Source organism: Gasterosteus aculeatus, chromosome 2, assembly GCF_964276395.1.
Source record: "Gasterosteus aculeatus chromosome 2, fGasAcu3.hap1.1, whole genome shotgun sequence".
Classification (NCBI taxonomy): domain Eukaryota; kingdom Metazoa; phylum Chordata; class Actinopteri; order Perciformes; family Gasterosteidae; genus Gasterosteus; species Gasterosteus aculeatus.
In genome coordinates, this window is record NC_135689.1 from 23,321,945 (window position 1) to 23,338,941 (window position 16,997).

The 16,997-nt window shown below is 44.6% G+C and overlaps 72 non-coding genes across 72 annotated transcripts; all 72 read left to right on the top strand.

Moving 5' to 3' along the window:
- Positions 1-38: 38 nt before the first annotated feature.
- LOC144403205 (5S ribosomal RNA) lies at positions 39-157 on the top strand. The gene has a single exon (XR_013465143.1). It is a non-coding gene; the product is annotated as a 5S ribosomal RNA (ribosomal RNA).
- Positions 158-273: 116 nt separating this feature from the next.
- On the top strand, positions 274-392 carry LOC144397348 (5S ribosomal RNA). The gene has a single exon (XR_013459494.1). It is a non-coding gene; the product is annotated as a 5S ribosomal RNA (ribosomal RNA).
- A 117-nt stretch (positions 393-509) lies between these two features.
- On the top strand, positions 510-628 carry LOC144403206 (5S ribosomal RNA). The gene has a single exon (XR_013465144.1). It is a non-coding gene; the product is annotated as a 5S ribosomal RNA (ribosomal RNA).
- Positions 629-745: 117 nt separating this feature from the next.
- LOC144403207 (5S ribosomal RNA) lies at positions 746-864 on the top strand. The gene has a single exon (XR_013465145.1). It is a non-coding gene; the product is annotated as a 5S ribosomal RNA (ribosomal RNA).
- Positions 865-980: 116 nt separating this feature from the next.
- Positions 981-1,099, top strand: LOC144403208 (5S ribosomal RNA). The gene has a single exon (XR_013465146.1). It is a non-coding gene; the product is annotated as a 5S ribosomal RNA (ribosomal RNA).
- Positions 1,100-1,216: 117 nt separating this feature from the next.
- On the top strand, positions 1,217-1,335 carry LOC144403209 (5S ribosomal RNA). The gene has a single exon (XR_013465147.1). It is a non-coding gene; the product is annotated as a 5S ribosomal RNA (ribosomal RNA).
- A 117-nt stretch (positions 1,336-1,452) lies between these two features.
- On the top strand, positions 1,453-1,571 carry LOC144403211 (5S ribosomal RNA). The gene has a single exon (XR_013465149.1). It is a non-coding gene; the product is annotated as a 5S ribosomal RNA (ribosomal RNA).
- A 117-nt stretch (positions 1,572-1,688) lies between these two features.
- On the top strand, positions 1,689-1,807 carry LOC144403212 (5S ribosomal RNA). Its single transcript, XR_013465150.1, has one exon. It is a non-coding gene; the product is annotated as a 5S ribosomal RNA (ribosomal RNA).
- Positions 1,808-1,924: 117 nt separating this feature from the next.
- LOC144403213 (5S ribosomal RNA) lies at positions 1,925-2,043 on the top strand. The gene has a single exon (XR_013465151.1). It is a non-coding gene; the product is annotated as a 5S ribosomal RNA (ribosomal RNA).
- A 116-nt stretch (positions 2,044-2,159) lies between these two features.
- On the top strand, positions 2,160-2,278 carry LOC144403214 (5S ribosomal RNA). The gene has a single exon (XR_013465152.1). It is a non-coding gene; the product is annotated as a 5S ribosomal RNA (ribosomal RNA).
- Positions 2,279-2,395: 117 nt separating this feature from the next.
- On the top strand, positions 2,396-2,514 carry LOC144403215 (5S ribosomal RNA). Its single transcript, XR_013465153.1, has one exon. It is a non-coding gene; the product is annotated as a 5S ribosomal RNA (ribosomal RNA).
- Positions 2,515-2,631: 117 nt separating this feature from the next.
- Positions 2,632-2,750, top strand: LOC144403216 (5S ribosomal RNA). The gene has a single exon (XR_013465154.1). It is a non-coding gene; the product is annotated as a 5S ribosomal RNA (ribosomal RNA).
- Positions 2,751-2,866: 116 nt separating this feature from the next.
- LOC144397349 (5S ribosomal RNA) lies at positions 2,867-2,985 on the top strand. The gene has a single exon (XR_013459495.1). It is a non-coding gene; the product is annotated as a 5S ribosomal RNA (ribosomal RNA).
- Positions 2,986-3,102: 117 nt separating this feature from the next.
- LOC144403217 (5S ribosomal RNA) lies at positions 3,103-3,221 on the top strand. Its single transcript, XR_013465155.1, has one exon. It is a non-coding gene; the product is annotated as a 5S ribosomal RNA (ribosomal RNA).
- A 117-nt stretch (positions 3,222-3,338) lies between these two features.
- On the top strand, positions 3,339-3,457 carry LOC144403218 (5S ribosomal RNA). The gene has a single exon (XR_013465156.1). It is a non-coding gene; the product is annotated as a 5S ribosomal RNA (ribosomal RNA).
- Positions 3,458-3,573: 116 nt separating this feature from the next.
- On the top strand, positions 3,574-3,692 carry LOC144403219 (5S ribosomal RNA). The gene has a single exon (XR_013465157.1). It is a non-coding gene; the product is annotated as a 5S ribosomal RNA (ribosomal RNA).
- Positions 3,693-3,809: 117 nt separating this feature from the next.
- Positions 3,810-3,928, top strand: LOC144404972 (5S ribosomal RNA). The gene has a single exon (XR_013466914.1). It is a non-coding gene; the product is annotated as a 5S ribosomal RNA (ribosomal RNA).
- Positions 3,929-4,045: 117 nt separating this feature from the next.
- Positions 4,046-4,164, top strand: LOC144403220 (5S ribosomal RNA). The gene has a single exon (XR_013465158.1). It is a non-coding gene; the product is annotated as a 5S ribosomal RNA (ribosomal RNA).
- A 116-nt stretch (positions 4,165-4,280) lies between these two features.
- LOC144403222 (5S ribosomal RNA) lies at positions 4,281-4,399 on the top strand. The gene has a single exon (XR_013465160.1). It is a non-coding gene; the product is annotated as a 5S ribosomal RNA (ribosomal RNA).
- A 117-nt stretch (positions 4,400-4,516) lies between these two features.
- LOC144403223 (5S ribosomal RNA) lies at positions 4,517-4,635 on the top strand. Its single transcript, XR_013465161.1, has one exon. It is a non-coding gene; the product is annotated as a 5S ribosomal RNA (ribosomal RNA).
- A 117-nt stretch (positions 4,636-4,752) lies between these two features.
- On the top strand, positions 4,753-4,871 carry LOC144403224 (5S ribosomal RNA). Its single transcript, XR_013465162.1, has one exon. It is a non-coding gene; the product is annotated as a 5S ribosomal RNA (ribosomal RNA).
- Positions 4,872-4,988: 117 nt separating this feature from the next.
- LOC144403225 (5S ribosomal RNA) lies at positions 4,989-5,107 on the top strand. Its single transcript, XR_013465163.1, has one exon. It is a non-coding gene; the product is annotated as a 5S ribosomal RNA (ribosomal RNA).
- A 117-nt stretch (positions 5,108-5,224) lies between these two features.
- LOC144403226 (5S ribosomal RNA) lies at positions 5,225-5,343 on the top strand. The gene has a single exon (XR_013465164.1). It is a non-coding gene; the product is annotated as a 5S ribosomal RNA (ribosomal RNA).
- A 116-nt stretch (positions 5,344-5,459) lies between these two features.
- On the top strand, positions 5,460-5,578 carry LOC144397350 (5S ribosomal RNA). The gene has a single exon (XR_013459496.1). It is a non-coding gene; the product is annotated as a 5S ribosomal RNA (ribosomal RNA).
- A 117-nt stretch (positions 5,579-5,695) lies between these two features.
- On the top strand, positions 5,696-5,814 carry LOC144403227 (5S ribosomal RNA). The gene has a single exon (XR_013465165.1). It is a non-coding gene; the product is annotated as a 5S ribosomal RNA (ribosomal RNA).
- Positions 5,815-5,931: 117 nt separating this feature from the next.
- Positions 5,932-6,050, top strand: LOC144403228 (5S ribosomal RNA). Its single transcript, XR_013465166.1, has one exon. It is a non-coding gene; the product is annotated as a 5S ribosomal RNA (ribosomal RNA).
- Positions 6,051-6,166: 116 nt separating this feature from the next.
- On the top strand, positions 6,167-6,285 carry LOC144403229 (5S ribosomal RNA). Its single transcript, XR_013465167.1, has one exon. It is a non-coding gene; the product is annotated as a 5S ribosomal RNA (ribosomal RNA).
- A 117-nt stretch (positions 6,286-6,402) lies between these two features.
- On the top strand, positions 6,403-6,521 carry LOC144403230 (5S ribosomal RNA). Its single transcript, XR_013465168.1, has one exon. It is a non-coding gene; the product is annotated as a 5S ribosomal RNA (ribosomal RNA).
- Positions 6,522-6,638: 117 nt separating this feature from the next.
- LOC144403231 (5S ribosomal RNA) lies at positions 6,639-6,757 on the top strand. The gene has a single exon (XR_013465169.1). It is a non-coding gene; the product is annotated as a 5S ribosomal RNA (ribosomal RNA).
- Positions 6,758-6,874: 117 nt separating this feature from the next.
- LOC144403233 (5S ribosomal RNA) lies at positions 6,875-6,993 on the top strand. Its single transcript, XR_013465171.1, has one exon. It is a non-coding gene; the product is annotated as a 5S ribosomal RNA (ribosomal RNA).
- Positions 6,994-7,110: 117 nt separating this feature from the next.
- On the top strand, positions 7,111-7,229 carry LOC144403234 (5S ribosomal RNA). The gene has a single exon (XR_013465172.1). It is a non-coding gene; the product is annotated as a 5S ribosomal RNA (ribosomal RNA).
- A 117-nt stretch (positions 7,230-7,346) lies between these two features.
- LOC144403235 (5S ribosomal RNA) lies at positions 7,347-7,465 on the top strand. Its single transcript, XR_013465173.1, has one exon. It is a non-coding gene; the product is annotated as a 5S ribosomal RNA (ribosomal RNA).
- A 117-nt stretch (positions 7,466-7,582) lies between these two features.
- Positions 7,583-7,701, top strand: LOC144403236 (5S ribosomal RNA). The gene has a single exon (XR_013465174.1). It is a non-coding gene; the product is annotated as a 5S ribosomal RNA (ribosomal RNA).
- Positions 7,702-7,817: 116 nt separating this feature from the next.
- On the top strand, positions 7,818-7,936 carry LOC144397351 (5S ribosomal RNA). Its single transcript, XR_013459497.1, has one exon. It is a non-coding gene; the product is annotated as a 5S ribosomal RNA (ribosomal RNA).
- Positions 7,937-8,053: 117 nt separating this feature from the next.
- LOC144403237 (5S ribosomal RNA) lies at positions 8,054-8,172 on the top strand. Its single transcript, XR_013465175.1, has one exon. It is a non-coding gene; the product is annotated as a 5S ribosomal RNA (ribosomal RNA).
- Positions 8,173-8,289: 117 nt separating this feature from the next.
- Positions 8,290-8,408, top strand: LOC144403238 (5S ribosomal RNA). The gene has a single exon (XR_013465176.1). It is a non-coding gene; the product is annotated as a 5S ribosomal RNA (ribosomal RNA).
- Positions 8,409-8,524: 116 nt separating this feature from the next.
- On the top strand, positions 8,525-8,643 carry LOC144403239 (5S ribosomal RNA). Its single transcript, XR_013465177.1, has one exon. It is a non-coding gene; the product is annotated as a 5S ribosomal RNA (ribosomal RNA).
- A 117-nt stretch (positions 8,644-8,760) lies between these two features.
- Positions 8,761-8,879, top strand: LOC144403240 (5S ribosomal RNA). The gene has a single exon (XR_013465178.1). It is a non-coding gene; the product is annotated as a 5S ribosomal RNA (ribosomal RNA).
- Positions 8,880-8,996: 117 nt separating this feature from the next.
- LOC144403241 (5S ribosomal RNA) lies at positions 8,997-9,115 on the top strand. Its single transcript, XR_013465179.1, has one exon. It is a non-coding gene; the product is annotated as a 5S ribosomal RNA (ribosomal RNA).
- A 116-nt stretch (positions 9,116-9,231) lies between these two features.
- Positions 9,232-9,350, top strand: LOC144403242 (5S ribosomal RNA). The gene has a single exon (XR_013465180.1). It is a non-coding gene; the product is annotated as a 5S ribosomal RNA (ribosomal RNA).
- Positions 9,351-9,467: 117 nt separating this feature from the next.
- LOC144403244 (5S ribosomal RNA) lies at positions 9,468-9,586 on the top strand. Its single transcript, XR_013465182.1, has one exon. It is a non-coding gene; the product is annotated as a 5S ribosomal RNA (ribosomal RNA).
- Positions 9,587-9,703: 117 nt separating this feature from the next.
- Positions 9,704-9,822, top strand: LOC144403245 (5S ribosomal RNA). Its single transcript, XR_013465183.1, has one exon. It is a non-coding gene; the product is annotated as a 5S ribosomal RNA (ribosomal RNA).
- A 117-nt stretch (positions 9,823-9,939) lies between these two features.
- On the top strand, positions 9,940-10,058 carry LOC144403246 (5S ribosomal RNA). The gene has a single exon (XR_013465184.1). It is a non-coding gene; the product is annotated as a 5S ribosomal RNA (ribosomal RNA).
- A 117-nt stretch (positions 10,059-10,175) lies between these two features.
- Positions 10,176-10,294, top strand: LOC144403247 (5S ribosomal RNA). The gene has a single exon (XR_013465185.1). It is a non-coding gene; the product is annotated as a 5S ribosomal RNA (ribosomal RNA).
- A 117-nt stretch (positions 10,295-10,411) lies between these two features.
- Positions 10,412-10,530, top strand: LOC144399058 (5S ribosomal RNA). Its single transcript, XR_013461203.1, has one exon. It is a non-coding gene; the product is annotated as a 5S ribosomal RNA (ribosomal RNA).
- A 116-nt stretch (positions 10,531-10,646) lies between these two features.
- On the top strand, positions 10,647-10,765 carry LOC144403248 (5S ribosomal RNA). The gene has a single exon (XR_013465186.1). It is a non-coding gene; the product is annotated as a 5S ribosomal RNA (ribosomal RNA).
- Positions 10,766-10,882: 117 nt separating this feature from the next.
- On the top strand, positions 10,883-11,001 carry LOC144403250 (5S ribosomal RNA). The gene has a single exon (XR_013465188.1). It is a non-coding gene; the product is annotated as a 5S ribosomal RNA (ribosomal RNA).
- Positions 11,002-11,118: 117 nt separating this feature from the next.
- On the top strand, positions 11,119-11,237 carry LOC144403251 (5S ribosomal RNA). The gene has a single exon (XR_013465189.1). It is a non-coding gene; the product is annotated as a 5S ribosomal RNA (ribosomal RNA).
- Positions 11,238-11,354: 117 nt separating this feature from the next.
- On the top strand, positions 11,355-11,473 carry LOC144403252 (5S ribosomal RNA). Its single transcript, XR_013465190.1, has one exon. It is a non-coding gene; the product is annotated as a 5S ribosomal RNA (ribosomal RNA).
- Positions 11,474-11,589: 116 nt separating this feature from the next.
- On the top strand, positions 11,590-11,708 carry LOC144397352 (5S ribosomal RNA). The gene has a single exon (XR_013459498.1). It is a non-coding gene; the product is annotated as a 5S ribosomal RNA (ribosomal RNA).
- Positions 11,709-11,825: 117 nt separating this feature from the next.
- LOC144403253 (5S ribosomal RNA) lies at positions 11,826-11,944 on the top strand. Its single transcript, XR_013465191.1, has one exon. It is a non-coding gene; the product is annotated as a 5S ribosomal RNA (ribosomal RNA).
- A 116-nt stretch (positions 11,945-12,060) lies between these two features.
- Positions 12,061-12,179, top strand: LOC144403254 (5S ribosomal RNA). The gene has a single exon (XR_013465192.1). It is a non-coding gene; the product is annotated as a 5S ribosomal RNA (ribosomal RNA).
- Positions 12,180-12,296: 117 nt separating this feature from the next.
- On the top strand, positions 12,297-12,415 carry LOC144403256 (5S ribosomal RNA). Its single transcript, XR_013465194.1, has one exon. It is a non-coding gene; the product is annotated as a 5S ribosomal RNA (ribosomal RNA).
- Positions 12,416-12,532: 117 nt separating this feature from the next.
- Positions 12,533-12,651, top strand: LOC144398858 (5S ribosomal RNA). The gene has a single exon (XR_013461005.1). It is a non-coding gene; the product is annotated as a 5S ribosomal RNA (ribosomal RNA).
- Positions 12,652-12,767: 116 nt separating this feature from the next.
- Positions 12,768-12,886, top strand: LOC144403916 (5S ribosomal RNA). The gene has a single exon (XR_013465856.1). It is a non-coding gene; the product is annotated as a 5S ribosomal RNA (ribosomal RNA).
- A 117-nt stretch (positions 12,887-13,003) lies between these two features.
- Positions 13,004-13,122, top strand: LOC144403257 (5S ribosomal RNA). The gene has a single exon (XR_013465195.1). It is a non-coding gene; the product is annotated as a 5S ribosomal RNA (ribosomal RNA).
- Positions 13,123-13,239: 117 nt separating this feature from the next.
- Positions 13,240-13,358, top strand: LOC144403258 (5S ribosomal RNA). The gene has a single exon (XR_013465196.1). It is a non-coding gene; the product is annotated as a 5S ribosomal RNA (ribosomal RNA).
- Positions 13,359-13,474: 116 nt separating this feature from the next.
- On the top strand, positions 13,475-13,593 carry LOC144403259 (5S ribosomal RNA). The gene has a single exon (XR_013465197.1). It is a non-coding gene; the product is annotated as a 5S ribosomal RNA (ribosomal RNA).
- Positions 13,594-13,710: 117 nt separating this feature from the next.
- LOC144403260 (5S ribosomal RNA) lies at positions 13,711-13,829 on the top strand. The gene has a single exon (XR_013465198.1). It is a non-coding gene; the product is annotated as a 5S ribosomal RNA (ribosomal RNA).
- Positions 13,830-13,946: 117 nt separating this feature from the next.
- On the top strand, positions 13,947-14,065 carry LOC144403261 (5S ribosomal RNA). The gene has a single exon (XR_013465199.1). It is a non-coding gene; the product is annotated as a 5S ribosomal RNA (ribosomal RNA).
- A 117-nt stretch (positions 14,066-14,182) lies between these two features.
- Positions 14,183-14,301, top strand: LOC144403262 (5S ribosomal RNA). The gene has a single exon (XR_013465200.1). It is a non-coding gene; the product is annotated as a 5S ribosomal RNA (ribosomal RNA).
- Positions 14,302-14,418: 117 nt separating this feature from the next.
- LOC144403263 (5S ribosomal RNA) lies at positions 14,419-14,537 on the top strand. The gene has a single exon (XR_013465201.1). It is a non-coding gene; the product is annotated as a 5S ribosomal RNA (ribosomal RNA).
- Positions 14,538-14,653: 116 nt separating this feature from the next.
- LOC144403264 (5S ribosomal RNA) lies at positions 14,654-14,772 on the top strand. Its single transcript, XR_013465202.1, has one exon. It is a non-coding gene; the product is annotated as a 5S ribosomal RNA (ribosomal RNA).
- A 117-nt stretch (positions 14,773-14,889) lies between these two features.
- On the top strand, positions 14,890-15,008 carry LOC144403265 (5S ribosomal RNA). The gene has a single exon (XR_013465203.1). It is a non-coding gene; the product is annotated as a 5S ribosomal RNA (ribosomal RNA).
- Positions 15,009-15,125: 117 nt separating this feature from the next.
- Positions 15,126-15,244, top strand: LOC144403267 (5S ribosomal RNA). Its single transcript, XR_013465205.1, has one exon. It is a non-coding gene; the product is annotated as a 5S ribosomal RNA (ribosomal RNA).
- Positions 15,245-15,361: 117 nt separating this feature from the next.
- LOC144403268 (5S ribosomal RNA) lies at positions 15,362-15,480 on the top strand. The gene has a single exon (XR_013465206.1). It is a non-coding gene; the product is annotated as a 5S ribosomal RNA (ribosomal RNA).
- A 116-nt stretch (positions 15,481-15,596) lies between these two features.
- LOC144397353 (5S ribosomal RNA) lies at positions 15,597-15,715 on the top strand. The gene has a single exon (XR_013459499.1). It is a non-coding gene; the product is annotated as a 5S ribosomal RNA (ribosomal RNA).
- Positions 15,716-15,832: 117 nt separating this feature from the next.
- LOC144403269 (5S ribosomal RNA) lies at positions 15,833-15,951 on the top strand. Its single transcript, XR_013465207.1, has one exon. It is a non-coding gene; the product is annotated as a 5S ribosomal RNA (ribosomal RNA).
- A 116-nt stretch (positions 15,952-16,067) lies between these two features.
- LOC144403270 (5S ribosomal RNA) lies at positions 16,068-16,186 on the top strand. Its single transcript, XR_013465208.1, has one exon. It is a non-coding gene; the product is annotated as a 5S ribosomal RNA (ribosomal RNA).
- A 117-nt stretch (positions 16,187-16,303) lies between these two features.
- On the top strand, positions 16,304-16,422 carry LOC144403271 (5S ribosomal RNA). The gene has a single exon (XR_013465209.1). It is a non-coding gene; the product is annotated as a 5S ribosomal RNA (ribosomal RNA).
- Positions 16,423-16,539: 117 nt separating this feature from the next.
- LOC144403272 (5S ribosomal RNA) lies at positions 16,540-16,658 on the top strand. The gene has a single exon (XR_013465210.1). It is a non-coding gene; the product is annotated as a 5S ribosomal RNA (ribosomal RNA).
- Positions 16,659-16,774: 116 nt separating this feature from the next.
- LOC144404027 (5S ribosomal RNA) lies at positions 16,775-16,893 on the top strand. The gene has a single exon (XR_013465967.1). It is a non-coding gene; the product is annotated as a 5S ribosomal RNA (ribosomal RNA).
- The last annotated feature ends 104 nt before the right edge of the window (positions 16,894-16,997 follow it).

Here is a 16,997-nt window from a genome sequence, read left to right on the forward strand (position 1 = left end):
TGACACATTTTAAAAGATTAGGAAGAGGACATACAGTTGCTTACGGCCATACCTCTCTGGCTCCGCCTGATCTCGTCTGATCTCAGAAGCTAAGCAGAGTAGGGCCTGGTTAGTACTTGGATGGAAGACCGCCTGGGAATCCCAGGTGCCGTAAGCTTTTTCAATTCTATCTGTAAAAGACACAGAGAAGGCCTTAGAAAGTGACTCCATTTAATTGTCAAAACTACAAAACCTTTGACACATTTTAAAAGATTAGGTAGAGGACATACAGTTGCTTACGGCCATACCTCTCTGGCTCTGCCTGATCTCGTCTGATCTCAGAAGCTAAGCAGAGTAGGGCCTGGTTAGTACTTGGATGGAAGACCGCCTGGGAATCCCAGGTGCCGTAAGCTTTTTCATTTCTCTCTCTGGAAGAAATTGAGAAGGCATTAGAAAGTGAATCCTTTTTCATTATCAAAACTCCAAAACCTTTGACACATTTTAAAATATTAGGAAGAGGACATACAGTTGCTTACGGCCATACCTCTCTGGCTCCGCCTGATCTCGTCTGATCTCAGAAGCTAAGCAGAGTAGGGCCTGGTTAGTACTTGGATGGAAGACCGCCTGGGAATCCCAGGTGCCGTAAGCTTTTTCATTTCTCTCTCTGGAAGAAATCGAGAAGGCATTAGAAAGTGACTCCTTTTTCATTATCAAAACTCCAAAACCTTTGACACATTTTAAAAGATTAGGAAGAGGGCATACAGTTGCTTACGGCCATACCTCTCTGGCTCCGCCTGATCTCGTCTGATCTCAGAAGCTAAGCAGAGTAGGGCCTGGTTAGTACTTGGATGGAAGACCGCCTGGGAATCCCAGGTGCCGTAAGCTTTTTCATTTCTATCTGTAAAAGACACAGAGAAGGCCTTAGAAAGTGACTCCATTTCATTGTCAAAACTACAAAACCTTTGACAAGTTTTAAAAGATTAGGAAGAGGACATACAGTTGCTTACGGCCATACCTCTCTGGCTCCGCCTGATCTCGTCTGATCTCAGAAGCTAAGCAGAGTAGGGCCTGGTTAGTACTTGGATGGAAGACCGCCTGGGAATCCCAGGTGCCGTAAGCTTTTTCATTTCTCTCTCTGGAAGAAATCGAGAAGGCATTAGAAAGTGACTCCTTTTTCATTATCAAAACTCCAAAACCTTTGACACATTTTAAAAGATTAGGAAGAGGACATACAGTTGCTTACGGCCATACCTCTCTGGCTCCGCCTGATCTCGTCTGATCTCAGAAGCTAAGCAGAGTAGGGCCTGGTTAGTACTTGGATGGAAGACCGCCTGGGAATCCCAGGTGCCGTAAGCTTTTTCATTTCTCTCTCTGGAAGAAATCGAGAAGGCATTAGAAAGTGACTCCTTTTTCATTATCAAAACTCCAAAACCTTTGACACATTTTAAAAGATTAGGAAGAGGACATACAGTTGCTTACGGCCATACCTCTCTGGCTCCGCCTGATCTCGTCTGATCTCAGAAGCTAAGCAGAGTAGGGCCTGGTTAGTACTTGGATGGAAGACCGCCTGGGAATCCCAGGTGCCGTAAGCTTTTTCATTTCTCTCTCTGGAAGAAATTGAGAAGGCATTAGAAAGTGAATCCTTTTTCATGATCAAAACTCCAAAACCTTTGACACATTTTAAAAGATTAGGAAGAGGACATACAGTTGCTTACGGCCATACCTCTCTGGCTCCGCCTGATCTCGTCTGATCTCAGAAGCTAAGCAGAGTAGGGCCTGGTTAGTACTTGGATGGAAGACCGCCTGGGAATCCCAGGTGCCGTAAGCTTTTTCATTTCTCTCTCTGGAAGAAATCGAGAAGGCATTAGAAAGTGACTCCTTTTTCATTATCAAAACTCCAAAACCTTTGACACATTTTAAAAGATTAGGAAGAGGACATACAGTTGCTTACGGCCATACCTCTCTGGCTCCGCCTGATCTCGTCTGATCTCAGAAGCTAAGCAGAGTAGGGCCTGGTTAGTACTTGGATGGAAGACCGCCTGGGAATCCCAGGTGCCGTAAGCTTTTTCAATTCTATCTGTAAAAGACACAGAGAAGGCCTTAGAAAGTGACTCCATTTAATTGTCAAAACTACAAAACCTTTGACACATTTTAAAAGATTAGGTAGAGGACATACAGTTGCTTACGGCCATACCTCTCTGGCTCCGCCTGATCTCGTCTGATCTCAGAAGCTAAGCAGAGTAGGGCCTGGTTAGTACTTGGATGGAAGACCGCCTGGGAATCCCAGGTGCCGTAAGCTTTTTCATTTCTCTCTCTGGAAGAAATCGAGAAGGCATTAGAAAGTGACTCCTTTTTCATTATCAAAACTCCAAAACCTTTGACACATTTTAAAAGATTAGGAAGAGGACATACAGTTGCTTACGGCCATACCTCTCTGGCTCCGCCTGATCTCGTCTGATCTCAGAAGCTAAGCAGAGTAGGGCCTGGTTAGTACTTGGATGGAAGACCGCCTGGGAATCCCAGGTGCCGTAAGCTTTTTCATTTCTCTCTCTGGAAGAAATCGAGAAGGCATTAGAAAGTGACTCCTTTTTCATTATCAAAACTCCAAAACCTTTGACACATTTTAAAAGATTAGGAAGAGGACATACAGTTGCTTACGGCCATACCTCTCTGGCTCCGCCTGATCTCGTCTGATCTCAGAAGCTAAGCAGAGTAGGGCCTGGTTAGTACTTGGATGGAAGACCGCCTGGGAATCCCAGGTGCCGTAAGCTTTTTCAATTCTATCTGTAAAAGACACAGAGAAGGCCTTAGAAAGTGACTCCATTTAATTGTCAAAACTACAAAACCTTTGACACATTTTAAAAGATTAGGTAGAGGACATACAGTTGCTTACGGCCATACCTCTCTGGCTCTGCCTGATCTCGTCTGATCTCAGAAGCTAAGCAGAGTAGGGCCTGGTTAGTACTTGGATGGAAGACCGCCTGGGAATCCCAGGTGCCGTAAGCTTTTTCATTTCTCTCTCTGGAAGAAATTGAGAAGGCATTAGAAAGTGAATCCTTTTTCATTATCAAAACTCCAAAACCTTTGACACATTTTAAAATATTAGGAAGAGGACATACAGTTGCTTACGGCCATACCTCTCTGGCTCCGCCTGATCTCGTCTGATCTCAGAAGCTAAGCAGAGTAGGGCCTGGTTAGTACTTGGATGGAAGACCGCCTGGGAATCCCAGGTGCCGTAAGCTTTTTCATTTCTCTCTCTGGAAGAAATCGAGAAGGCATTAGAAAGTGACTCCTTTTTCATTATCAAAACTCCAAAACCTTTGACACATTTTAAAAGATTAGGAAGAGGGCATACAGTTGCTTACGGCCATACCTCTCTGGCTCCGCCTGATCTCGTCTGATCTCAGAAGCTAAGCAGAGTAGGGCCTGGTTAGTACTTGGATGGAAGACCGCCTGGGAATCCCAGGTGCCGTAAGCTTTTTCATTTCTATCTGTAAAAGACACAGAGAAGGCCTTAGAAAGTGACTCCATTTCATTGTCAAAACTACAAAACCTTTGACAAGTTTTAAAAGATTAGGAAGAGGACATACAGTTGCTTACGGCCATACCTCTCTGGCTCCGCCTGATCTCGTCTGATCTCAGAAGCTAAGCAGAGTAGGGCCTGGTTAGTACTTGGATGGAAGACCGCCTGGGAATCCCAGGTGCCGTAAGCTTTTTTATTTCTCTCTCTGGAAGAAATCGAGAAGGCATTAGAAAGTGACTCCTTTTTCATTATCAAAACTCCAAAACCTTTGACACATTTTAAAAGATTAGGAAGAGGACATACAGTTGCTTACGGCCATACCTCTCTGGCTCCGCCTGATCTCGTCTGATCTCAGAAGCTAAGCAGAGTAGGGCCTGGTTAGTACTTGGATGGAAGACCCCCTGGGAATCCCAGGTGCCGTAAGCTTTTTCATTTCTCTCTCTGGAAGAAATCGAGAAGGCATTAGAAAGTGACTCCTTTTTCATTATCAAAACTCCAAAACCTTTGACACATTTTAAAAGATTAGGAAGAGGACATACAGTTGCTTACGGCCATACCTCTCTGGCTCCGCCTGATCTCGTCTGATCTCAGAAGCTAAGCAGAGTAGGGCCTGGTTAGTACTTGGATGGAAGACCGCCTGGGAATCCCAGGTGCCGTAAGCTTTTTCATTTCTATCTGTAAAAGACACAGAGAAGGCCTTAGAAAGTGACTCCATTTCATTGTCAAAACTACAAAACCTTTGACAAGTTTTAAAAGATTAGGAAGAGGACATACAGTTGCTTACGGCCATACCTCTCTGGCTCCGCCTGATCTCGTCTGATCTCAGAAGCTAAGCAGAGTAGGGCCTGGTTAGTACTTGGATGGAAGACCGCCTGGGAATCCCAGGTGCCGTAAGCTTTTTCATTTCTCTCTCTGGAAGAAATCGAGAAGGCATTAGAAAGTGACTCCTTTTTCATTATCAAAACTCCAAAACCTTTGACACATTTTAAAAGATTAGGAAGAGGACATACAGTTGCTTACGGCCATACCTCTCTGGCTCCGCCTGATCTCGTCTGATCTCAGAAGCTAAGCAGAGTAGGGCCTGGTTAGTACTTGGATGGAAGACCGCCTGGGAATCCCAGGTGCCGTAAGCTTTTTCATTTCTCTCTCTGGAAGAAATCGAGAAGGCATTAGAAAGTGACTCCTTTTTCATTATCAAAACTCCAAAACCTTTGACACATTTTAAAAGATTAGGAAGAGGACATACAGTTGCTTACGGCCATACCTCTCTGGCTCCGCCTGATCTCGTCTGATCTCAGAAGCTAAGCAGAGTAGGGCCTGGTTAGTACTTGGATGGAAGACCGCCTGGGAATCCCAGGTGCCGTAAGCTTTTTCATTTCTCTCTCTGGAAGAAATCGAGAAGGCATTAGAAAGTGACTCCTTTTTCATTATCAAAACTCCAAAACCTTTGACACATTTTAAAAGATTAGGAAGAGGACATACAGTTGCTTACGGCCATACCTCTCTGGCTCCGCCTGATCTCGTCTGATCTCAGAAGCTAAGCAGAGTAGGGCCTGGTTAGTACTTGGATGGAAGACCGCCTGGGAATCCCAGGTGCCGTAAGCTTTTTCATTTCTCTCTCTGGAAGAAATCGAGAAGGCATTAGAAAGTGACTCCTTTTTCATTATCAAAACTCCAAAACCTTTGACACATTTTAAAAGATTAGGAAGAGGACATACAGTTGCTTACGGCCATACCTCTCTGGCTCCGCCTGATCTCGTCTGATCTCAGAAGCTAAGCAGAGTAGGGCCTGGTTAGTACTTGGATGGAAGACCGCCTGGGAATCCCAGGTGCCGTAAGCTTTTTCAATTCTATTTGTAAAAGACACAGAGAAGGCCTTAGAAAGTGACTCCATTTAATTGTCAAAACTACAAAACCTTTGACACATTTTAAAAGATTAGGTAGAGGACATACAGTTGCTTACGGCCATACCTCTCTGGCTCTGCCTGATCTCGTCTGATCTCAGAAGCTAAGCAGAGTAGGGCCTGGTTAGTACTTGGATGGAAGACCGCCTGGGAATCCCAGGTGCCGTAAGCTTTTTCATTTCTCTCTCTGGAAGAAATTGAGAAGGCATTAGAAAGTGAATCCTTTTTCATTATCAAAACTCCAAAACCTTTGACACATTTTAAAATATTAGGAAGAGGACATACAGTTGCTTACGGCCATACCTCTCTGGCTCCGCCTGATCTCGTCTGATCTCAGAAGCTAAGCAGAGTAGGGCCTGGTTAGTACTTGGATGGAAGACCGCCTGGGAATCCCAGGTGCCGTAAGCTTTTTCATTTCTCTCTCTGGAAGAAATCGAGAAGGCATTAGAAAGTGACTCCTTTTTCATTATCAAAACTCCAAAACCTTTGACACATTTTAAAAGATTAGGAAGAGGGCATACAGTTGCTTACGGCCATACCTCTCTGGCTCCGCCTGATCTCGTCTGATCTCAGAAGCTAAGCAGAGTAGGGCCTGGTTAGTACTTGGATGGAAGACCGCCTGGGAATCCCAGGTGCCGTAAGCTTTTTCATTTCTATCTGTAAAAGACACAGAGAAGGCCTTAGAAAGTGACTCCATTTCATTGTCAAAACTACAAAACCTTTGACAAGTTTTAAAAGATTAGGAAGAGGACATACAGTTGCTTACGGCCATACCTCTCTGGCTCCGCCTGATCTCGTCTGATCTCAGAAGCTAAGCAGAGTAGGGCCTGGTTAGTACTTGGATGGAAGACCGCCTGGGAATCCCAGGTGCCGTAAGCTTTTTCATTTCTCTCTCTGGAAGAAATCGAGAAGGCATTAGAAAGTGACTCCTTTTTCATTATCAAAACTCCAAAACCTTTGACACATTTTAAAAGATTAGGAAGAGGACATACAGTTGCTTACGGCCATACCTCTCTGGCTCCGCCTGATCTCGTCTGATCTCAGAAGCTAAGCAGAGTAGGGCCTGGTTAGTACTTGGATGGAAGACCGCCTGGGAATCCCAGGTGCCGTAAGCTTTTTCATTTCTCTCTCTGGAAGAAATCGAGAAGGCATTAGAAAGTGACTCCTTTTTCATTATCAAAACTCCAAAACCTTTGACACATTTTAAAAGATTAGGAAGAGGACATACAGTTGCTTACGGCCATACCTCTCTGGCTCCGCCTGATCTCGTCTGATCTCAGAAGCTAAGCAGAGTAGGGCCTGGTTAGTACTTGGATGGAAGACCGCCTGGGAATCCCAGGTGCCGTAAGCTTTTTCATTTCTCTCTCTGGAAGAAATCGAGAAGGCATTAGAAAGTGACTCCTTTTTCATTATCAAAACTCCAAAACCTTTGACACATTTTAAAAGATTAGGAAGAGGACATACAGTTGCTTACGGCCATACCTCTCTGGCTCCGCCTGATCTCGTCTGATCTCAGAAGCTAAGCAGAGTAGGGCCTGGTTAGTACTTGGATGGAAGACCGCCTGGGAATCCCAGGTGCCGTAAGCTTTTTCATTTCTCTCTCTGGAAGAAATCGAGAAGGCATTAGAAAGTGACTCCTTTTTCATTATCAAAACTCCAAAACCTTTGACACATTTTAAAAGATTAGGAAGAGGACATACAGTTGCTTACGGCCATACCTCTCTGGCTCCGCCTGATCTCGTCTGATCTCAGAAGCTAAGCAGAGTAGGGCCTGGTTAGTACTTGGATGGAAGACCGCCTGGGAATCCCAGGTGCCGTAAGCTTTTTCATTTCTCTCTCTGGAAGAAATCGAGAAGGCATTAGAAAGTGACTCCTTTTTCATTATCAAAACTCCAAAACCTTTGACACATTTTAAAAGATTAGGAAGAGGACATACAGTTGCTTACGGCCATACCTCTCTGGCTCCGCCTGATCTCGTCTGATCTCAGAAGCTAAGCAGAGTAGGGCCTGGTTAGTACTTGGATGGAAGACCGCCTGGGAATCCCAGGTGCCGTAAGCTTTTTCATTTCTCTCTCTGGAAGAAATCGAGAAGGCATTAGAAAGTGACTCCTTTTTCATTATCAAAACTCCAAAACCTTTGACACATTTTAAAAGATTAGGAAGAGGACATACAGTTGCTTACGGCCATACCTCTCTGGCTCCGCCTGATCTCGTCTGATCTCAGAAGCTAAGCAGAGTAGGGCCTGGTTAGTACTTGGATGGAAGACCGCCTGGGAATCCCAGGTGCCGTAAGCTTTTTCAATTCTATCTGTAAAAGACACAGAGAAGGCCTTAGAAAGTGACTCCATTTAATTGTCAAAACTACAAAACCTTTGACACATTTTAAAAGATTAGGTAGAGGACATACAGTTGCTTACGGCCATACCTCTCTGGCTCTGCCTGATCTCGTCTGATCTCAGAAGCTAAGCAGAGTAGGGCCTGGTTAGTACTTGGATGGAAGACCGCCTGGGAATCCCAGGTGCCGTAAGCTTTTTCATTTCTCTCTCTGGAAGAAATTGAGAAGGCATTAGAAAGTGAATCCTTTTTCATTATCAAAACTCCAAAACCTTTGACACATTTTAAAATATTAGGAAGAGGACATACAGTTGCTTACGGCCATACCTCTCTGGCTCCGCCTGATCTCGTCTGATCTCAGAAGCTAAGCAGAGTAGGGCCTGGTTAGTACTTGGATGGAAGACCGCCTGGGAATCCCAGGTGCCGTAAGCTTTTTCATTTCTCTCTCTGGAAGAAATCGAGAAGGCATTAGAAAGTGACTCCTTTTTCATTATCAAAACTCCAAAACCTTTGACACATTTTAAAAGATTAGGAAGAGGGCATACAGTTGCTTACGGCCATACCTCTCTGGCTCCGCCTGATCTCGTCTGATCTCAGAAGCTAAGCAGAGTAGGGCCTGGTTAGTACTTGGATGGAAGACCGCCTGGGAATCCCAGGTGCCGTAAGCTTTTTCATTTCTATCTGTAAAAGACACAGAGAAGGCCTTAGAAAGTGACTCCATTTCATTGTCAAAACTACAAAACCTTTGACAAGTTTTAAAAGATTAGGAAGAGGACATACAGTTGCTTACGGCCATACCTCTCTGGCTCCGCCTGATCTCGTCTGATCTCAGAAGCTAAGCAGAGTAGGGCCTGGTTAGTACTTGGATGGAAGACCGCCTGGGAATCCCAGGTGCCGTAAGCTTTTTCATTTCTCTCTCTGGAAGAAATCGAGAAGGCATTAGAAAGTGACTCCTTTTTCATTATCAAAACTCCAAAACCTTTGACACATTTTAAAAGATTAGGAAGAGGACATACAGTTGCTTACGGCCATACCTCTCTGGCTCCGCCTGATCTCGTCTGATCTCAGAAGCTAAGCAGAGTAGGGCCTGGTTAGTACTTGGATGGAAGACCGCCTGGGAATCCCAGGTGCCGTAAGCTTTTTCATTTCTCTCTCTGGAAGAAATCGAGAAGGCATTAGAAAGTGACTCCTTTTTCATTATCAAAACTCCAAAACCTTTGACACATTTTAAAAGATTAGGAAGAGGACATACAGTTGCTTACGGCCATACCTCTCTGGCTCCGCCTGATCTCGTCTGATCTCAGAAGCTAAGCAGAGTAGGGCCTGGTTAGTACTTGGATGGAAGACCGCCTGGGAATCCCAGGTGCCGTAAGCTTTTTCATTTCTATCTGTAAAAGACACAGAGAAGGCCTTAGAAAGTGACTCCATTTCATTGTCAAAACTACAAAACCTTTGACAAGTTTTAAAAGATTAGGAAGAGGACATACAGTTGCTTACGGCCATACCTCTCTGGCTCCGCCTGATCTCGTCTGATCTCAGAAGCTAAGCAGAGTAGGGCCTGGTTAGTACTTGGATGGAAGACCGCCTGGGAATCCCAGGTGCCGTAAGCTTTTTCATTTCTCTCTCTGGAAGAAATCGAGAAGGCATTAGAAAGTGACTCCTTTTTCATTATCAAAACTCCAAAACCTTTGACACATTTTAAAAGATTAGGAAGAGGACATACAGTTGCTTACGGCCATACCTCTCTGGCTCCGCCTGATCTCGTCTGATCTCAGAAGCTAAGCAGAGTAGGGCCTGGTTAGTACTTGGATGGAAGACCGCCTGGGAATCCCAGGTGCCGTAAGCTTTTTCATTTCTCTCTCTGGAAGAAATCGAGAAGGCATTAGAAAGTGACTCCTTTTTCATTATCAAAACTCCAAAACCTTTGACACATTTTAAAAGATTAGGAAGAGGACATACAGTTGCTTACGGCCATACCTCTCTGGCTCCGCCTGATCTCGTCTGATCTCAGAAGCTAAGCAGAGTAGGGCCTGGTTAGTACTTGGATGGAAGACCGCCTGGGAATCCCAGGTGCCGTAAGCTTTTTCATTTCTCTCTCTGGAAGAAATCGAGAAGGCATTAGAAAGTGACTCCTTTTTCATTATCAAAACTCCAAAACCTTTGACACATTTTAAAAGATTAGGAAGAGGACATACAGTTGCTTACGGCCATACCTCTCTGGCTCCGCCTGATCTCGTCTGATCTCAGAAGCTAAGCAGAGTAGGGCCTGGTTAGTACTTGGATGGAAGACCGCCTGGGAATCCCAGGTGCCGTAAGCTTTTTCATTTCTCTCTCTGGAAGAAATCGAGAAGGCATTAGAAAGTGAATCCTTTTTCATCATCGAAACTCCAAAACCTTTGACACATTTTAAAATATTAGGAAGAGGACATACAGTTGCTTACGGCCATACCTCTCTGGCTCCGCCTGATCTCGTCTGATCTCAGAAGCTAAGCAGAGTAGGGCCTGGTTAGTACTTGGATGGAAGACCGCCTGGGAATCCCAGGTGCCGTAAGCTTTTTCATTTCTCTCTCTGGAAGAAATCGAGAAGGCATTAGAAAGTGACTCCTTTTTCATTATCAAAACTCCAAAACCTTTGACACATTTTAAAAGATTAGGTAGAGGACATACAGTTGCTTACGGCCATACCTCTCTGGCTCCGCCTGATCTCGTCTGATCTCAGAAGCTAAGCAGAGTATGGCCTGGTTAGTACTTGGATGGAAGACCGCCTGGGAATCCCAGGTGCCGTAAGCTTTTTCAATTCTATCTGTAAAAGACACAGAGAAGGCCTTAGAAAGTGACTCCATTTAATTGTCAAAACTACAAAACCTTTGACACATTTTAAAAGATTAGGTAGAGGACATACAGTTGCTTACGGCCATACCTCTCTGGCTCCGCCTGATCTCGTCTGATCTCAGAAGCTAAGCAGAGTAGGGCCTGGTTAGTACTTGGATGGAAGACCGCCTGGGAATCCCAGGTGCCGTAAGCTTTTTCATTTCTCTCTCTGGAAGAAATTGAGAAGGCATTAGAAAGTGAATCCTTTTTCATTATCAAAACTCCAAAACCTTTGACACATTTTAAAAGATTAGGAAGAGGACATACAGTTGCTTACGGCCATACCTCTCTGGCTCCGCCTGATCTCGTCTGATCTCAGAAGCTAAGCAGAGTAGGGCCTGGTTAGTACTTGGATGGAAGACCGCCTGGGAATCCCAGGTGCCGTAAGCTTTTTCATTTCTCTCTCTGGAAGAAATCGAGAAGGCATTAGAAAGTGACTCCTTTTTCATTATCAAAACTCCAAAACCTTTGACACATTTTAAAAGATTAGGAAGAGGACATACAGTTGCTTACGGCCATACCTCTCTGGCTCCGCCTGATCTCGTCTGATCTCAGAAGCTAAGCAGAGTAGGGCCTGGTTAGTACTTGGATGGAAGACCGCCTGGGAATCCCAGGTGCCGTAAGCTTTTTCATTTCTCTCTCTGGAAGAAATCGAGAAGGCATTAGAAAGTGACTCCTTTTTCATTATCAAAACTCCAAAACCTTTGACACATTTTAAAAGATTAGGAAGAGGACATACAGTTGCTTACGGCCATACCTCTCTGGCTCCGCCTGATCTCGTCTGATCTCAGAAGCTAAGCAGAGTAGGGCCTGGTTAGTACTTGGATGGAAGACCGCCTGGGAATCCCAGGTGCCGTAAGCTTTTTCAATTCTATCTGTAAAAGACACAGAGAAGGCCTTAGAAAGTGACTCCATTTAATTGTCAAAACTACAAAACCTTTGACACATTTTAAAAGATTAGGTAGAGGACATACAGTTGCTTACGGCCATACCTCTCTGGCTCTGCCTGATCTCGTCTGATCTCAGAAGCTAAGCAGAGTAGGGCCTGGTTAGTACTTGGATGGAAGACCGCCTGGGAATCCCAGGTGCCGTAAGCTTTTTCATTTCTCTCTCTGGAAGAAATCGAGAAGGCATTAGAAAGTGACTCCTTTTTCATTATCAAAACTCCAAAACCTTTGACACATTTTAAAAGATTAGGAAGAGGACATACAGTTGCTTACGGCCATACCTCTCTGGCTCCGCCTGATCTCGTCTGATCTCAGAAGCTAAGCAGAGTAGGGCCTGGTTAGTACTTGGATGGAAGACCGCCTGGGAATCCCAGGTGCCGTAAGCTTTTTCATTTCTATCTGTAAAAGACACAGAGAAGGCCTTAGAAAGTGACTCCATTTCATTGTCAAAACTACAAAACCTTTGACAAGTTTTAAAAGATTAGGAAGAGGACATACAGTTGCTTACGGCCATACCTCTCTGGCTCCGCCTGATCTCGTCTGATCTCAGAAGCTAAGCAGAGTAGGGCCTGGTTAGTACTTGGATGGAAGACCGCCTGGGAATCCCAGGTGCCGTAAGCTTTTTCATTTCTCTCTCTGGAAGAAATTGAGAAGGCATTAGAAAGTGAATCCTTTTTCATGATCAAAACTCCAAAACCTTTGACACATTTTAAAATATTAGGAAGAGGACATACAGTTGCTTACGGCCATACCTCTCTGGCTCCGCCTGATCTCGTCTGATCTCAGAAGCTAAGCAGAGTAGGGCCTGGTTAGTACTTGGATGGAAGACCGCCTGGGAATCCCAGGTGCCGTAAGCTTTTTCATTTCTCTCTCTGGAAGAAATCGAGAAGGCATTAGAAAGTGACTCCTTTTTCATTATCAAAACTCCAAAACCTTTGACACATTTTAAAAGATTAGGAAGAGGACATACAGTTGCTTACGGCCATACCTCTCTGGCTCCGCCTGATCTTGTCTGATCTCAGAAGCTAAGCAGAGTAGGGCCTGATTAGTACTTGGATGGAAGACCGCCTGGGAATCCCAGGTGCCGTAAGCTTTTTCATTTCTATCTGTAAAAGACACAGAGAAGGCCTTAGAAAGTGACTCCATTTCATTGTCAAAACTACAAAACCTTTGACAAGTTTTAAAAGATTAGGAAGAGGACATACAGTTGCTTACGGCCATACCTCTCTGGCTCCGCCTGATCTCATCTGATCTCAGAAGCTAAGCAGAGTAGGGCCTGGTTAGTACTTGGATGGAAGACCGCCTGGGAATCCCAGGTGCCGTAAGCTTTTTCATTTCTCTCTCTGGAAGAAATTGAGAAGGCATTAGAAAGTGAATCCTTTTTCATGATCGAAACTCCAAAACCTTTGACACATTTTAAAATATTAGGAAGAGGACATACAGTTGCTTACGGCCATACCTCTCTGGCTCCGCCTGATCTCGTCTGATCTCAGAAGCTAAGCAGAGTAGGGCCTGGTTAGTACTTGGATGGAAGACCGCCTGGGAATCCCAGGTGCCGTAAGCTTTTTCATTTCTCTCTCTGGAAGAAATCGAGAAGGCATTAGAAAGTGACTCCTTTTTCATTATCAAAACTCCAAAACCTTTGACACATTTTAAAAGATTAGGTAGAGGACATACAGTTGCTTACGGCCATACCTCTCTGGCTCCGCCTGATCTCGTCTGATCTCAGAAGCTAAGCAGAGTAGGGCCTGGTTAGTACTTGGATGGAAGACCGCCTGGGAATCCCAGGTGCCGTAAGCTTTTTCAATTCTATCTGTAAAAGACACAGAGAAGGCCTTAGAAAGTGACTCCATTTAATTGTCAAAACTACAAAACCTTTGACACATTTTAAAAGATTAGGTAGAGGACATACAGTTGCTTACGGCCATACCTCTCTGGCTCCGCCTGATCTCGTCTGATCTCAGAAGCTAAGCAGAGTAGGGCCTGGTTAGTACTTGGATGGAAGACCGCCTGGGAATCCCAGGTGCCGTAAGCTTTTTCATTTCTCTCTCTGGAAGAAATTGAGAAGGCATTAGAAAGTGAATCCTTTTTCATTATCAAAACTCCAAAACCTTTGACACATTTTAAAAGATTAGGAAGAGGACATACAGTTGCTTACGGCCATACCTCTCTGGCTCCGCCTGATCTCGTCTGATCTCAGAAGCTAAGCAGAGTAGGGCCTGGTTAGTACTTGGATGGAAGACCGCCTGGGAATCCCAGGTGCCGTAAGCTTTTTCATTTCTCTCTCTGGAAGAAATCGAGAAGGCATTAGAAAGTGACTCCTTTTTCATTATCAAAACTCCAAAACCTTTGACACATTTTAAAAGATTAGGAAGAGGACATACAGTTGCTTACGGCCATACCTCTCTGGCTCCGCCTGATCTCGTCTGATCTCAGAAGCTAAGCAGAGTAGGGCCTGGTTAGTACTTGGATGGAAGACCGCCTGGGAATCCCAGGTGCCGTAAGCTTTTTCATTTCTCTCTCTGGAAGAAATTGAGAAGGCATTAGAAAGTGAATCCTTTTTCATGATCGAAACTCCAAAACCTTTGACACATTTTAAAATATTAGGAAGAGGACATACAGTTGCTTACGGCCATACCTCTCTGGCTCCGCCTGATCTCGTCTGATCTCAGAAGCTAAGCAGAGTAGGGCCTGGTTAGTACTTGGATGGAAGACCGCCTGGGAATCCCAGGTGCCGTAAGCTTTTTCATTTCTCTCTCTGGAAGAAATCGAGAAGGCATTAGAAAGTGACTCCTTTTTCATTATCAAAACTCCAAAACCTTTGACACATTTTAAAAGATTAGGTAGAGGACATACAGTTGCTTACGGCCATACCTCTCTGGCTCCGCCTGATCTCGTCTGATCTCAGAAGCTAAGCAGAGTAGGGCCTGGTTAGTACTTGGATGGAAGACCGCCTGGGAATCCCAGGTGCCGTAAGCTTTTTCAATTCTATCTGTAAAAGACACAGAGAAGGCCTTAGAAAGTGACTCCATTTAATTGTCAAAACTACAAAACCTTTGACACATTTTAAAAGATTAGGTAGAGGACATACAGTTGCTTACGGCCATACCTCTCTGGCTCCGCCTGATCTCGTCTGATCTCAGAAGCTAAGCAGAGTAGGGCCTGGTTAGTACTTGGATGGAAGACCGCCTGGGAATCCCAGGTGCCGTAAGCTTTTTCATTTCTCTCTCTGGAAGAAATTGAGAAGGCATTAGAAAGTGAATCCTTTTTCATTATCAAAACTCCAAAACCTTTGACACATTTTAAAAGATTAGGAAGAGGACATACAGTTGCTTACGGCCATACCTCTCTGGCTCCGCCTGATCTCGTCTGATCTCAGAAGCTAAGCAGAGTAGGGCCTGGTTAGTACTTGGATGGAAGACCGCCTGGGAATCCCAGGTGCCGTAAGCTTTTTCATTTCTCTCTCTGGAAGAAATCGAGAAGGCATTAGAAAGTGACTCCTTTTTCATTATCAAAACTCCAAAACCTTTGACACATTTTAAAAGATTAGGAAGAGGACATACAGTTGCTTACGGCCATACCTCTCTGGCTCCGCCTGATCTCGTCTGATCTCAGAAGCTAAGCAGAGTAGGGCCTGGTTAGTACTTGGATGGAAGACCGCCTGGGAATCCCAGGTGCCGTAAGCTTTTTCATTTCTCTCTCTGGAAGAAATCGAGAAGGCATTAGAAAGTGACTCCTTTTTCATTATCAAAACTCCAAAACCTTTGACACATTTTAAAAGATTAGGAAGAGGACATACAGTTGCTTACGGCCATACCTCTCTGGCTCCGCCTGATCTCGTCTGATCTCAGAAGCTAAGCAGAGTAGGGCCTGGTTAGTACTTGGATGGAAGACCGCCTGGGAATCCCAGGTGCCGTAAGCTTTTTCAATTCTATCTGTAAAAGACACAGAGAAGGCCTTAGAAAGTGACTCCATTTAATTGTCAAAACTACAAAACCTTTGACACATTTTAAAAGATTAGGTAGAGGACATACAGTTGCTTACGGCCATACCTCTCTGGCTCTGCCTGATCTCGTCTGATCTCAGAAGCTAAGCAGAGTAGGGCCTGGTTAGTACTTGGATGGAAGACCGCCTGGGAATCCCAGGTGCCGTAAGCTTTTTCATTTCTCTCTCTGGAAGAAATCGAGAAGGCATTAGAAAGTGACTCCTTTTTCATTATCAAAACTCCAAAACCTTTGACACATTTTAAAAGATTAGGAAGAGGACATACAGTTGCTTACGGCCATACCTCTCTGGCTCCGCCTGATCTCGTCTGATCTCAGAAGCTAAGCAGAGTAGGGCCTGGTTAGTACTTGGATGGAAGACCGCCTGGGAATCCCAGGTGCCGTAAGCTTTTTCATTTCTATCTGTAAAAGACACAGAGAAGGCCTTAGAAAGTGACTCCATTTCATTGTCAAAACTACAAAACCTTTGACAAGTTTTAAAAGATTAGGAAGAGGACATACAGTTGCTTACGGCCATACCTCTCTGGCTCCGCCTGATCTCGTCTGATCTCAGAAGCTAAGCAGAGTAGGGCCTGGTTAGTACTTGGATGGAAGACCGCCTGGGAATCCCAGGTGCCGTAAGCTTTTTCATTTCTCTCTCTGGAAGAAATTGAGAAGGCATTAGAAAGTGAATCCTTTTTCATGATCAAAACTCCAAAACCTTTGACACATTTTAAAATATTAGGAAGAGGACATACAGTTGCTTACGGCCATACCTCTCTGGCTCCGCCTGATCTCGTCTGATCTCAGAAGCTAAGCAGAGTAGGGCCTGGTTAGTACTTGGATGGAAGACCGCCTGGGAATCCCAGGTGCCGTAAGCTTTTTCATTTCTCTCTCTGGAAGAAATCGAGAAGGCATTAGAAAGTGACTCCTTTTTCATTATCAAAACTCCAAAACCTTTGACACATTTTAAAAGATTAGGTAGAGGACATACAGTTGCTTACGGCCATACCTCTCTGGCTCCGCCTGATCTCGTCTGATCTCAGAAGCTAAGCAGAGTAGGGCCTGGTTAGTACTTGGATGGAAGACCGCCTGGGAATCCCAGGTGCCGTAAGCTTTTTCAATTCTATCTGTAAAAGACACAGAGAAGGCCTTAGAAAGTGACTCCATTTAATTGTCAAAACTACAAAACCTTTGACACATTTTAAAAGATTAGGAAGAGGACATACAGTTGCTTACGGCCATACCTCTCTGGCTCCGCCTGATCTCATCTGATCTCAGAAGCTAAGCAGAGTAGGGCCTGGTTAGTACTTGGATGGAAGACCGCCTGGGAATCCCAGGTGCCGTAAGCTTTTTCATTTCTCTCTCTGGAAGAAATTGAGAAGGCATTAGAAAGTGAATCCTTTTTCATGATCGAAACTCCAAAACCTTTGACACATTTTAAAATATTAGGAAG